This window comes from Sesamum indicum, linkage group LG2, assembly GCF_000512975.1.
Source record: "Sesamum indicum cultivar Zhongzhi No. 13 linkage group LG2, S_indicum_v1.0, whole genome shotgun sequence".
NCBI lineage: Eukaryota > Viridiplantae > Streptophyta > Magnoliopsida > Lamiales > Pedaliaceae > Sesamum > Sesamum indicum.
In genome coordinates, this window is record NC_026146.1 from 1,421,312 (window position 1) to 1,436,797 (window position 15,486).

Sequence of the window (15,486 nt, forward strand, 5' to 3'; positions counted from 1 at the left end):
TATTTAGTAATAAATTATTATAATTAAATAAAAATAAGATTGCTATTAATATTATATTTACTAAAAATATATATAAAATTCATATTTAAATTATACAACTAGAAATAGTAATTGCTTTAAGAAAGAAAATATCAATTATATATCCATTTAATATTCAACTAACATGGATGTACACATATATATATATATGTTATTTTTATTCAAAATTTTAGTGAATAAGTAATTATTTTTTTATTTTTTTGAAAAATATTATCTATCATTTTTTTGGAGTTACACTAATTTATACTATTTATGAAAGTATTTTAAAAATATTTAAATATAAAATATGTCAAGAAATAACAACTTATTATATCATATTCCTTTTAGTCCTTTTACCAATAAAAAAAACCTTATTATGCCAAACACTCTGATATACTATAAGATGTGAAAACATTTTATAAAATTTAACATCTTTATCAATTTTATCTAAATATTTTCAGAATTTATTTTAAAATAAGATCTAACATCTTATAAACTCCTAAAATATATTATAAAACGTAGAAACTTCTAAAATGATATAAAAAAGCTTAGTCAAACACCCTCTATATAACCTGCTAGCTACTTAGCATGTCGAATACAAATTACTAAGGAGATAGAAAACTTCATCACTGCTATCAAATGTCTTTCTTTTTTATTTTTAATCATGTCATTGTTCATTTTAGAGAATTATAGTTTTTTATGTTAGGATAAAAAAAAGTTAGTATATATTAAGTTTTTGAACAATGGAAAATTTTCCATAAAAAAATTTTAACCTTTCAAAGACGGATTCAACAATGGAAAATTTTCCATCTTAATTAAAAATTATAAAATAGATCTTGTTAAATTGACGGAATTTTTGACAGATAGGCATTTTGGATAAAATTAAAGAAATAAAATATAAAAAGTTATTCCGTCTATAATTCCTTCTTTGACTTGGTAATAAATAAATAATTTAAAACAAAATATTTTCGTTAAAGATGGATTCAAAAAATATATTTTTTTTTGCTTTGCATCTTCGATTTTGTCTTTATTTCATCTCATATTTTTACAAGTAAATTTTAAAACAGAAACAAAGATGAAAATTGAAAATAAATTTTGTTTTATTTTCTTTTTTTACTAGATATTATCCTTTTAAAAATTGTTATTATCAGTAAAATAAAATTAAACCCCCAAAGTCCCCAAATTGCAAGTCCGCACAAAGCTATCTTCTCTTCCTTTCTCGCCGCGTGCCCCTATCAACAACTCACCCGATGCAACGTCGACGACCACTTGCCCGTTTGCTATAAAGTTCTCCTAAGAGTTGAACGAAGTGTATTGCACAACTATTTGTGGGTGGCCGGTGGAGGAAAATAGCAAATCGAACAAAAAGGTTAGCTTTTCTTTCGCTTATCTGTCTCAAATATCCTCTTTATTTTTCATTTTCCTCTATCTTTTACGTTCTTGATTAGCTTATTGTTGAAATGAATTTCTGTACATAATCATATAAGCTGATGATTGAGTGGCTACTTGAAATTAGAGAACACGTTTGAGTGCTTGCTACTTGTTTGATAAATTGCGTGAAAGAGATTGTACATATTTTTTTATCATTTCTTATTTTTCATGTTATTTTCGGAATGTTGGTGGGATTAAGCTCTTGCTCTAGGTTTGCGTGAGACCTTTCTTCTTTGCAATCCCACAATCAAAAACAATATTATAGCTTTAGAGAGAACAGTAAAAATTGCTTCTGCATATGAAGACTTATTGTTTTTCATCAAACATTTTTTTGACTTCTAACAATAATAATTGACGCTTGTTTCTTTTTTTTTTTTTTTTTTTTTTTTTTTCTTGGTGAGTTCTGTTTGTGGATTTGTGTCGGTAGCATGAGCATAACCAAGAAGCACTAGGAAATATTTTAAAATTCTAATTCATGAAAGTTAAGATTTAGAATTTCGCATTTTTCCTCGAGTCGCATTTTTTAACGTATTGCTCTGAAGTTAGATTTTATGGTACCATGGGAGAAAGGATATGATGAATATTTTTTTTTTTTTTTCTTTTGTCTTGGTGAGTTCTGTTTGTGGATTTGCGTCGGTAGCATGAGATGACCAAGAAGTACTATAAGGAAGCTGACTAATAGTCTAAGTCGAAGAGTTTCATGCTATAAAGGATACTTTGTTAATAGGTTTAAATTCCATACTGTAGAGTATGGTCAATCTAAAGCAACAACAAATTGCGGTGTATGCGTGTTAGGGAGTACTTATAGTGAATGTGAAGTGAACTACTAAATTGTGGAATTGAAATATTACAAATTGGAGCATGGCGTTATGTTGTTTAAATGTCATTGGTATGATACCTCATATAAGGGACCCAAAAGGCATAAATCGGGTCTTGTGGAAATTAATTATAAATTAAAATTAAGCGCAAATAATCCTTTTATATTGGCTTCTCAAGCTCAACAAGTGTATTTTACAAGTTTTTCTAGCACAAAGAGGGAAAAGCTTTGATTGGTGGGCAGGTATGCAAAGTAAAAGCTATAGGTAAATTTAACATTCCATTAGTTAAAAGTCAAGGTGAGAATGTTGAACCAATAGTAGAAAACGCTTTTCATGAAGTCGAGGCTTCAAATCCACAACCTATCTCTGTGGTGACAGATCTTGATGGATCAACATTATTTCAGATGAAGAGGCAAAAGAAATAGATCTGGATGAGTTTGAAGCACTCCGATATACCATTGACAACAATCAAACTAGGATAAGAGATGAAAAACAGGATGAAGAGGAAGTGCTTGAAGAAATTGAATCACAAGAAGACGAGGAAGATGAAGAGGATCATGATTTTAGGGATAGTGATGAATAGATATGCACTAGTAGTTAGAAGTTCTGATAATTTGTAATTTCAAGAATGATTAAGACGTGTAACATTTGAACTATTTGTGTATTTCTTTTTTATTCTTTGACATTCTATTTTACATATGTATTTAATTAAATTGCATTTGACATACATAATATTTAGTTAAAAAGCTTTTTTTACCTCTACTCTTGCTAACTATTTTAATCAGTGGTTTATTTTATTTAACACAGGATGGTGACTAGAGTACTAGCATAAAGGAGAGGGTAGGACGAGGGCGGGAGAGAGGCCACGGACGAGGTCAAGGGATAAATTTGCACATCAGGGTTGTTTAACTAACAGTATATTATATAATAATACTATAGAAAGTAGGCCGTACTGTCATTGGTCCGGCTCAATTCCAGCCTTCGGAGCCGCGACCTATCTCAAACTAATCTTCCCTCGACTCCATACATACTACGTAATGTTGTTCCTACGGCTAAGAATGAAGAGTTGTCAGGAGTTGAATCATCTCATGTTGGGGAGCACGAACAGAGAACTTCATCAAATTCTTTGCGAGAGTACCTGACCTTCACATAGAGGTATGATCATTCCTTGTTTATGTGATCTTTATATTCCTTGAAATTCACACTTTTCATTCTTAAATATTATAGGTTGATGAGACGATACTGTAGGGTTGGCGAATGACCCTATTATTGGAGAGCCAAGTGATGATGTCACTCCACAAAATCAATGAAGAGGACCTAATCGAGGATCACAGGTTTCAGAAAATCCTGATCAAAGGTTAAAGATGAATGTGGTTAATAATAGGTAAATATTTTTATTAATATGCAAAATTGATGTGAATAATTAGGTTAATTGAAATATCTAAAGATCAAATGTGATTTTTTTTTTCTCTTACCCTTTCTAATAGTTCTATTATTATATATGTCATCTAGCTGAAAGTTATGTGATTACTAGATCTTATAATGGAATAAGATGATAAGTTAATATTTTGATAAAAGCAACAATTATCTGGCTGACATGAAAATTCCAATAGGGGGCGTCCATAACTAAATTCTATGTTTAAGTCTTTATGTAGATTTTAAGGTATTTGGTGTACTGGAGTACCGATTGATCATATTTGAGCTGCATATTATCATCATTTACTGGAATTTTATTTATTAATAATTAAATTTTATTTTGTAATTAGATTTATTGAAACTGATGTTTCATGAAATCTTACAAATGATATTAAGGGAGTTTTTGGAGAGGCATGGCCAAGATGGCATAAAGTGCCAAAGCCAACTAAAAATTTATTTTGTGAGAGGTTTAAGGTAATCTTTATCACAATGCATTTTTAATTCTTATATACTTAAAATGATTAAAAATGATAAATTGTTTAAAAAATACCAGATGAGGTATCGATGGGATTATCTCACGGATATGCAAATGAGAAAGGTATGGAATGAGAATGCAAGTTCTAGATTTAAAGAGATGATTTACAGAGCAAAACGAAATACATTAGAAAATGCAAGTGAAGAATTAGATAGAAAGCCTCATGCTTTAGATATGATTGGTAGAGGCCCTGATTGGATTCACACACATATATGGGATAAATTAGTTGAGAAGCATTGGATTGGAGAGAATTACAAGGGAAAATGTAAAATTGCCCAGAAGAATCGCATGACTGAGAAGGAGGGTTGCATTACAAAGCACAGTGGTGGTTCCATTTTACAAGGAGCACATAGGATGAGGATGGTAAACTATATTTTAAGGTTTCAAAATATTACTGATTGCATTTTATTTTGGTAGATATTGATAATGTTATTTATAAAGGAAGAGCTTAGCCTTGAAGTAAGTGAAAGAGTTGTTTCATAGAACGCACAAAAGAAATCACGAAATGAGAGACTTTGTAGATAATAAATAAAAAAAATTTAATGTAAATACCTTTTGTAGTCTTCTTTTTTCATTATTGTTTGACAAATATAATAAGTTATATTATCATTACATAATATTCTTCGTATGTCACATCATGTAGGAGGATTATATCACAAAAATAGGTGGTAATAATGATTCCACTGAGTATTCATTTGACATACAGTCATGGTGAAGTAACTGGAGGGCTGTCTAAAAGCCGGATATATGGATTTGGGCGTAGTCAATTTTCTGATAGATTTAGTAGAATTTCTGTTACTTCAACACATAGGGAGTCTGAAGAAAGATATAATAAGTTAATGAAAGTAATGGATGAAAAATACAATGAGTTAACTATGAAAATGCAAGAAGAACTTTTAAGACGAGAAGCAGAGAGTAAGAAAATGCTAGAGTAGGCTCTTGAGGTGTCGCGGAAGAGGGAAGAAGATGCGAGAAGGGGAGAAGAAGATGTGTGGAGGGAAGAAGATGCACAAAGAAGGGTGGTGGAGCTTGAAGAAATGATATGCAAATTAATTCAAGAGGTGGGATATACCAATCGCTGGTTTGCAGGTGGATATGAACCAAATGAGAAACAAGATTTTGGTGCAAATCGTTAGGCAATTTCTAATTTTGGTGCAAATCTAAAGAGTATTGGAGCTTAAATAGCGATGATCCTTGGATTTAAGCAAATAGTGCTCTTAGATGATGTGGTGTTTCAAATATTGTGAACATGAAGAATTCCAATCTTCTTGGTAAACAACGATAGTATTTCTCATATTTTCACTTTAAGTACATTAATTGATTTCTTACTTTTTGTATGGTTTTCTACAAATAATTGATACTTGTTGCATTTGTTATTGATCGTGATATCTCATTTAGTCCAGGTATTTCAGTCTCATTTTGTTCCAGCATTGCTTATAAAAATTAGGGATTAAATTAAAAGAGAGTTTTCTCTTCAGCTACAAAATTAAAGATGGATTCAGTGACGGAACCAAGTATTGAACATTGGCATGCCATAACAAGAGTTATGAGATATTTACTTGGTACAAAAAATTATGGCTTGTTTAATAAAAAATATCCTGTTGTACTTTAAGGTTGTCCTGATGTTGATTCATGTTCTACCACTGGTTATATTATTATTTTGGGTGGTGCTGCTATTTGTTGGAAGTCTAAAAAATAAAACATTATTGCTAACTCTACCATGGAGGCTGAGTTAGCAATAATGGTTTATAGAAGTAAATTGGTTGAGAGATTTATTATTTCAAATACAATATTTTGAAAAACCAATTGCTCCAATTAGTTTTCATCCTTGTGATATGAGTGCATTTATCCTGTAATGATATGTAGAAGTTAAGTTTATTAACTCTTAATGAAAATTTGTAGCTTAAATGAGTGGGGTGTTATAATTATAGGAGCACCCTTGACCAATTTTTACCTATATGAGTGTGAAAGTAAGCCGCTTCCTATGAGAATTGGGCTTATTCTAAAAAACACTCATGAAAATCGGAATAGCACAATGCCATAATGTGTTAGCTAATATAGCTCATACTAACACCTTGACTGTTATGTGTACATGGTGATACTTTCTTTCCCCTAAGCAGTCATAGTTCAAATTTGAGACCACTACTGACTACAGACAGCGGGTTACAGTTTCACTAAGAGAATGTTCAATGTAGAGCACACCTTCATTGGAAAATAATCTCCTTTCAACTAGCATACTCTCTTTAATTTTAATATTAAAATGAGGTGGGGATTGTTAGTATATATTGCATTTTAATATTTAAATTATGATATGTCTTTTGATATTCCATCAATTTATGTTGAGGTTAGTTGTGTTGGTGGATGATTATGGTCATAACATTTGTAACCTTTCTTCTTCAAAACCATCATCCCACTACTACACCATATTCATACACATTACCAACCATTTATCACGACTATCTATTACATAATTGTCTACTAATTCACATTAAAATGGTAGATAATTTCTACACCTATAAAGGAGATTTCTCTCATAATTTCACTGAAGCAAAAGTGGGTGTAGCAGGCAAAATGGTATGCTGGACAATCAGCGGTTTCCATGGGAACCCCGACACTTCAAAACGTCTGGAATCTTGGGATTGCTTGAGGAGATTAAGCCGTCAATCTTGCAAACCATGGCTTTATCTTGGGGATTTTAACGAAGTTCTTCGTGCAGCAGAATTAGAGAGCAGGAACACGAGACTTATTAATCAAATGATCGAATTTCTTCAAGTACTAAAAGATTACAAACCTAAAGGATCTTGGTTTTGTGGGTGAGCAGTTCACCTGGAGTACTAAGAGAAAGTTCTCAAACACCGTACAAGCGCATCTTGATAGGATGTGCGCCAATGAAGATTGGATTCAGCCTTTTCCATTGGTTCGGGACCTTGACATGATTAGATCCAATTACCGCCCACTATTATTGGATATTGATGTTGATTGCCCAAGGCTGAACCGAAAGCAAAAACCCATCAGATTCGAAGCTCTTTAGCTGCGGTCAGAATAGTGTGAGGAGATAGTTCGAAGGTATTGGGATAACAGGCTAGAGGGAAGAAATGATCAGTTGCTAAAGAAGCTGGATTCTTACCAAATGGGATAGATGCAATGGGGTCAGGCCACCTTCGGCAAGTTAAAGAAATTAAAAAGCTAAAGGATAGAGTGGTTAAGCTCCAAAAAGGAACGCGGGTGACTGAGATACAGTTGGAAATTCAAAAATGTAAGGATGAGGTTGAGAAACTGTTGAACGCAGAGGAGGTTATGTGGAAACAAAGGGGGAAAATGCAATGGATCAAAGAAGGAGACAAAAGCAGCCGATTCTTTCACTTGAGATCTTCCACTCGGAAACAACACCAACTTCAGAAAATGAAGAATAACGAGGGTCAATGGAAATTTGAAGCTGAGGATATGCAAGACATTATCCTCTGAGTATTTTTCAAATATCTTCACCTCGGACAGTCCCTCCCCCGATATCCTTGATGAAGTCATATGTATGATCTACCCTAAGGTGACAGTTGAGATTAACGACTTTCTTTACACTCTATTTACTCTGACAGAGGCCAAGAAAGCTAATTTCCAAATATTACACTCAAATCCCCAGGGCCAGATGGTATGCCTACGATCTTTTTTCATAAATTTTGGCATACAATCGGTCGTGATGTCATGTATGTTGTACTTCGAATTCTTAATTTCCATAGTCTTGATGCTAAAATGAACCATACATTCGTTGTTCTTATACCGATGTGTGATAGCCCCAAGAGCATTACTCAATTTAGGCCTATTAGCTTGTGCAACGTCGCCTATAAAATTGCAACCAAAGCACTCACGAATAGGCTTAAACCCCTTATGAATATATCATTTTTTATTCTTAGTCAGAATTTATTCTGAGTCACTTGATTTTGGATAATATTATTATTGCATTCGAGCTTAACCATTATTTGCGAAGGGTGTACAGCATTGAAACTCGACATGAGCTAGGCGTATGATCAAGTGGGATGGGCATTTCTGAGCGTATCCTTTTCTCAATTAGGTTTTCATTCATCTTTTGTTTCCGTCATCATGTTGTTTGTGTCTTCTTCTCGTATTCTTTCATGCTTAATTGTGATAACTTTGGATTATTACGATCAAAGACGGGCATCCGTCAAGGAGACCTTCTATCGCCATATTTATTTCTTTTCTGCACAGAGGTATTTAGCGATCTTTTCAGAGGACACAGATGCGGGGTCAACTTCAGAGTATGGCTATTCGAATTCGACCCCTAAGATTTCCCATCTACTCTTCACAGATGATACACTTATCTTCTACGAGGCGAATTTTGATGTTGTACGAACTATCAAGTATCTCCTTGAGAAATATGAACAAGCTTCAGGGCAACAAGTTAATTTGGAGAAATCCGGAGTGCTTTTCAGCCTGAGCGTGTGGGAGGAATTTCAGTGAAGGTTAGCCGATTCTTTGGGAGTTCAGTGGATGGCAAATCATGAAAAATATCTTTGGGAGTTTTGTTCTAGCACCTATTAAAAATATTCTTTGGTGAATCTAAACAGGATATGTTTAGGGGCATTCATGTACTAATGTGGAACTGTATTTGTGGGTCGAACGCAAAATATCTCACAAGCGGGCAAGGAGATTTTGGTGAAAGTAGTACTGCAGGCCATTCTTTCATACGTGATTTCATGCTTTAAGCTCCCTAAGGTATTGATTTGTCAATTGGAGAATATGTTGGTTGGTTTCTAGTGGCATCAGAAGGGCAACAGACGAGTACATGGGATTTCTTGGCCCAAAACGAGTAGGCCAAAAGTAGACGGAGAGGTTAGTTTACGGAACTTAGCCACCTTTACTGTCGCTCTTCTTGCAAAGCAATCGTTGCGCATTGTTCAGCAACCAGACTCTTTTGTAGGTCGAGTTTACAAAGCAAAATGTTTCCCTCGGACTGATTTCTTTAATGCTAATTTAGGGAACATGCCATCGTTTTCATGGCGGAGCATCTTCAATGCTCGCTACTAAATTGAAGCAAGATCAAATTTGTGTGTGGTAATGGGATTTCGATTAAAAATTTGGGAGGATAGGTGGGTTCTCCACGCCTCATATTTCAAACCCCTTTTTCAGCCTAGCTGTTTGGACGAACAGACTCGTGTATCATCTTTGATCAATCATGCTAATGGGAGATGGAATGAGTCGAGAGTTCGTAACATGTTTCACCCTACCAATGCTGAGGACGTGCTAGCCTTACCTTTGGGAAGCAGTAGACATGGCAGTTTAACTTGAAAGACCAATTTTTGGTGAAAAGTTCACATCACCTTGCACTTGCTTTGAAATGATGGAATATTTCCACAAGCTTGATTCTGGAGGCGAAGAAATACTGGGGCTTCGTGTGGAACAGAAACACTCCCCTAGAGGTGAAGACCTTTCGTTAGAAAATGTGCAAGAACGCTCTTCTGATGATGACCAATTTGTCTAAGCAGAACTCGGATGTTGATGAGACATGTCCTATTTGTAAGTCTGAAGGTGAGGATTCTCAACACCTCTTCTTCTCTTACCCGGTTGCTCGACATGTTTGGACCCTCTCAGGCTTACAATGGCATATTCTTTCAAATTGGAGTCATGATGTATAGACATGGTTCCAAAGTGCAGCGGATAAGCTAGAGGGGCCTGAAGCTGATTGTGCACTCGTTCTCTGTTGGCAGCTTTGGAATAATAGAAATTAGTGATTTTGGTACAGTGTTAGGGCCTCCCCTATTGAGATTAATTCACAAGCAAGACGAGTCATGTTCGACTTTGAAGAGTATAGTCTATCTTTACAAGGACCGAACAAGGTTAGAGCAACAAATTATGCATGGCATCCTCCACCTATCGGGATTATCAAGCTAAACTTTGATAGGGCTACTTTGGTGGAGACTAATACGGTAGGGTCGAAGTCTTTGCTAGTGATTATGTTCGCTCTTGTATTAGATGGAGGAAGCGCCACATTCATTTCAAAGCTGCACATGAACACGTTGAGTTTCTTGCAACAGCCACAACAATTGAATTTGGGAAGCAGAAAGGATGGGACCGGATTATTTTGGAGGGCGATTGCTTCTCAATCATCTCCAAGTTAACAAGTGAAGACCAAGATAGTTCAGCTTTGGTGAATTTAGTGCATGACATCAAGGATAACACCAAGGTTTTTTCTTTATACAAGTTTACCCATGTACAATGTGAGGCCAATAAAAAAATTTGAAGCCATGGATGACATTCTAGACGCAGTCTACTATGGCGATTTGGTGCCCATATACTAATTTGATCTTTCAAATGAAAACGTCTATGGGAAAAAAATAGAAACTAATTTAGATGGATCTTCAACCGAGTGAATAACTACCAAAAAGATGATAGGCTTCGATTTGAAAGTCTGTCAGGATTCCTTTCCAGGATAATGGTGTCAAACAAAACCATGAAATGAATCAAACCTCATGATTCCAGCCTCAGCTCATACGATGAATTTAGAATTGAAGGAATTGGGAGAGTCCTCAACCAGATATGACTAAACCAGAGAAAACATCACATAATCTACAAAGTCTGTTTTAGGTGAGTTTGCTATTCCTATGGGACCTACTGGTAATGTGATTGAAATTTAGCTTATTTCTAAAGAATAAATTATTGAAAAATTAAGCTTATAGAAAAAATAGTTGTTACTATGAAATGGATCCACAAAGGAACTATTAAAGTAGTAATAAAAGCAACTTTTAAGGAAGGAATTGATTCAAAAATACATTTATCTATAATGGACAGAAAAATCAATAACTTAAGAAATGGTTATCTTGGAAAAATGATTGAAAGTCTATATGCAGGAAAATTAATGTTTGACATTCATCCTAGAATCGCATACAACCTAACAGACCAAGATTTCAGTAGAGTCTTAACTTATCAAGACTTTAAAAGAAAAGATTTTATGAAAGAAGGTAATAGACCGTATTCTATAACTTAAAGAATACTTAGGCCCTTTCCAACACACATCATCTAGATTGTTTCTTAAAAAAGAGTATATTAAGATTCCTAGAATTCTCAAAAAGCTTGGAACAAAATGCATAAAACTCCCTGTGTTTTTAAGATTGCTAGAATTCTAAAAAAGCTTGGAACAAAATGCATAAAACTCCCTGTGTTTTAAAAAATATGCAAAAAACACCCCTTGTTATGAGAATGGGCTAAAAGCTCCCATGTGTTTTGTAAAACTCAACCCAATCGTCTCATCTCCGTTAAATCCAACTAACGGTGTTTACTTTTCAGAACATAACCTTTATACCCTTATTTAAAATATATATTATTTCTTATTTTAATAACCATTGGATCTTTTTTTATCAAATATTGATCGTCAGATCTAATCAATTAAATCTCAACCATTAGATTTAAACAAATAAAAGGTTTAGATTCAACAAATTATTTAACTTATATTATATATAAATAATTTAAAATTTTAAAAATATATTAATTATTATATATTGAAAAAAAAACTAACTGTCCCACCCGACCCCCTTACCCCCGGCTTCCCCCCCCCCACACACCATCTCGTCGCCAGTGGCGCAGTTTTGTTAAAATCCTCATATCTTTGTAAATTCTTTACCAAATTGAGTGAGGTCAGTCTCGTTAGAATCGTCTTGCAAAGACAAGCCTAATGATGGTGGACTGAGATCGAGATTCGGACGGAAACGAATCAATGGCAAACATGTTCGGCGGTCGTAGCTTGAGCCGACTCTCTCTGAATGACGAAAATTCGAATTGAAGGTATGAAAATGATCATCTTGAAGAGAAGATTCGAATGGTATCATTGACTGTCAGAAATTCATCCGAACGGCTTCGAAAACTTAGAAACAAGGAAAAAAGGGAGAAATCACAGTTTTTCTTCCTTTTTTAATTTTTTATTTAATTTTAATTATATTAATTAAAATATATTTTAGTTAATTAAGAATATTTTAAATAATTATAATAAATAAATTTTTTTATAATTAATAATAATTATTGTAATTTAATATATATTTTAATTAATTAAAAATAATTTTAGATATAATAATTAACAATTATAAAATTTGTTTGAATTTAAATATAATTTAATTTAATATTTAATATTAAAAAAATTAAATATAATTTAATATTTCAATTTAAATTTAATATGCAAAATTTAATACTTGATTTTAGGGTGAGAAATGGTAAAAAGGAAGACACAAAATAAGCCAAAAAGCGCTTTGTATGTTATATAGACCCATAGAGGGGTATTTTAGTCCAAAGTGTCATTAAATATGAATCTAAACCGCAGAAAATAACTACAAAACACAGCAGACGCGCGTCTCCTCCACTTCCCGTTAGTTGCTAACAAACTGAAGATTTCTTGCTGACTAAAACGAAATAGGAGGGGGTTTTTAGCCTATTCTAAAAACAGGAGTTATTTTTTGTATACTTTTTAAAACACACGGGAGTTTTATGCATTTTGTCCAAACATTTTGCTAAGGTAATGGCACCAGATCCAATTAGGATACCTAGAATGGGTGGTGTTGATATCTTCATAAAAGATCACCCAGTTTTAGATCGAACCCTTAGCTCTAGAACTGAATTTAGTAAAAGGGTGTCATTTTCGGAAAATAGAATTATAGGCTACGAATGAAAAGAGAAGGAGTTGCTAAAAGCCTTAACACCTCAATAGTTAGAGTAGATAATGTAAAACTTATCCCTATGAGTGCATATGGACTAAAACTGCCTTTGAAAAATTGCATAGGGATAAAATTGTCCAAAAATCTGCCAGAGGACTAAAAGTAAGCAATTTCGTAAGTTACTGAAACTAAACAAAAATAGATATAGTTATCAAATTAAAATTAAAAGTAGCTAGGCATACTTACTTAGCGAATTAAAATAATACTTTTCCCTACGAATAATCAGCAAAAATAAGGACTTTTTTATACAACAAGAGGGATTTGCTGCCCTCACGTGATCCGGATAAAGTTTTAAACTTAAGTAACAACTCGCAAAGTTTTCCCATCCAAACACATCTTAATAAAGTTTTTTATATGAATGTTATTATGGGACCCATTCAATTACATGTTCTTCATTTTCAAAACGGTAAATTATACGTGTTGTTTTTATATTTGTTAGAATTATAAATATTTTTTTATTTTTTAAAAATTACAAATATTATCTTAAAATTAACGATTGTTTAACAATTATCTTCTCGTAATAATCTATTGTAGTGGCATTTGTTAGACGATCGCTAATTTTAAGATGATTATTCATAATTTTCTGGGATAATTACACTCTCCTCCCCTGAAGTTTGGTGTAATTACACGTAAATCCCATGTGGTTTGAGAAATTATATTTAGCGTTTCTGAATTTGCTTTCGTCTAATAAATAAGTCCACCCCGACTGGTTACCTATTCTAACAAGTTAAAATTCATCGAATTTGCTGATATTAACAAAAAAAAATCAGAAAAAAGTTCATATGAACCCCTGATTAATATGTTACTAACTTATTGTAGGTCAAATAAATTTGTTTATAACCAAATTACCCTCATATGTCTTCACGCATTAATGTATATGGGAAAGTAGATCTTTACCATTATAACGGTAGTCTAATTCGAAAAAATTTTGACCTGTAAGTCAGTAATCAGTCAATCGAGGGTAATATTAATTTTTATTCAGTTTTTTTTTTTTTTTGTTAATATCAGCAAATTCAGTGAATTTTGACAAATGGGGGAACTTATTTGTTTGACGGAAACAAACCTTAAGGGTGCTAACTATAATTTTTCAAATCACAAGAAAATTACGTGTAATTACATCAAATTTCAAGGAGAAAAAATGTAATTACCTTTAGTTTTTTTAAATAATAAGAGGGTATCAGTAATTATGATCAAATGCAGGAAAGCTCATTTTATAATTTGATAACTGATTAAGATGTAACAATTGATACATGTTAGGAAGTAATGGTTATGTGGAGATTATTTTTTTAAAATATATAAGTAGAAAAAAACTTTATGTAGAGTGTTTGGTAAAAAAAACGTTAGTGTACAATCATCTTATTTGTGAAATTATCTAACTACCCCTATCATATGGATACATAGATTTTAATAATTACAAAGATATATATTTTTGGAATATACAAAAAATAATTAAAATAAAAAATGTAGACTTATTTACAAAAGTGCCTTAAAATGCAATAAATACATTCTCACTAACTTACAACTTTTAGTTTAATTTAAAAATAAAACATAAGTATAAAGTTGTATTTGGAAACACATTCATTTAGCTTAATATAAGTTATAATTTAAAAATGGGTGAATAGCAATTTACCCCTATGATATTGAAAATGAGCAAATTATTCCCTTACGAAAAAAATATAGTAATTTTTCCTCCTGTACTTTTTAAAATGAAGCAATCTACCTCTTTATACAGGAAGGTAAATTGCTTCATTTTAAAAATCATAAGGGGATAAACTGTTGTATTTTAAAAATTTCAAGAAGGTAAATCGCTATTCATTTTTTCATCATAGGGTAATTTGCTCGTTTGCAATATCACAAGGAGTTTGCTTGCATTTTTTCCATTTAAAAAGCACTTCAGTTTGACTTTTTTCAAACATCTCCTAAGTTAATCAAATGAAAAATGTGCTTTAACTTACAATTTACGTTTATCAACTGCTAAAGCTAAGTCTATTTAAGCCAAAAATTATAATTTTCTTTCTATCAACTTTTGCAACTTATTAATAAAATTGTGCATAATAATAAGTTTTCTTCCTTAGACATACGAACTTCAGCATCTTCTTCTTCTTCTTTTTTCTTCACTTTTCACATATATTTCAAAGTACTCCCAATTCTCATTATAATAATTTTTTTTAATTTATTTTAACAATAAATATAGAAATTATTGTAAACACTTTTTACGAATGATTCAGTCATAAAGGGTTTTTTTTTCTTTGTAGAAGAGTTCTAATATCGAGAGATGGGAGTGTATTTGAAAAGTACTGTACCAAAATCAAAAGTTGTCATTTTCATTTTCAAAATAAAAATGGTAATTGTATTATTATATTAATATTTGAATAATATAATTGACAATTATGAAATAACAAATTAAAATAAATTGATGTAAAAAACAAAAAGTAAAAAATACCCAACCATGGTTTAAAAAAAAAAAAAGAAAAGAGAAAAGGGAAAAAATGGAAAAGGTGATGATTCTTAAAGGGATCCAACTCCAACTCCAATCTCCTTTCCTACTCTACTGCTG

At 32.4% G+C, this 15,486-nt stretch overlaps 1 long non-coding RNA gene across 3 annotated transcripts; it reads left to right on the top strand.

Annotated features, from left to right (window-relative positions):
• LOC105176715 lies at positions 1,169-10,574 on the top strand. Of its 3 annotated transcripts, none has more exons than XR_002286650.1 (5): positions 1,169-1,387; positions 3,075-3,422; positions 3,495-3,651; positions 6,785-9,063; positions 9,209-10,574. It is a non-coding gene; the product is annotated as an uncharacterized LOC105176715 (long non-coding RNA). The 3 variants fall into 3 exon arrangements; XR_848992.2 differs by lacking the exon at positions 9,209-10,574 and having other exon boundaries at positions 1,171-1,387; positions 6,785-8,693; positions 8,799-9,158; XR_848991.2 differs by lacking the exon at positions 9,209-10,574 and having other exon boundaries at positions 1,171-1,387; positions 6,785-9,158.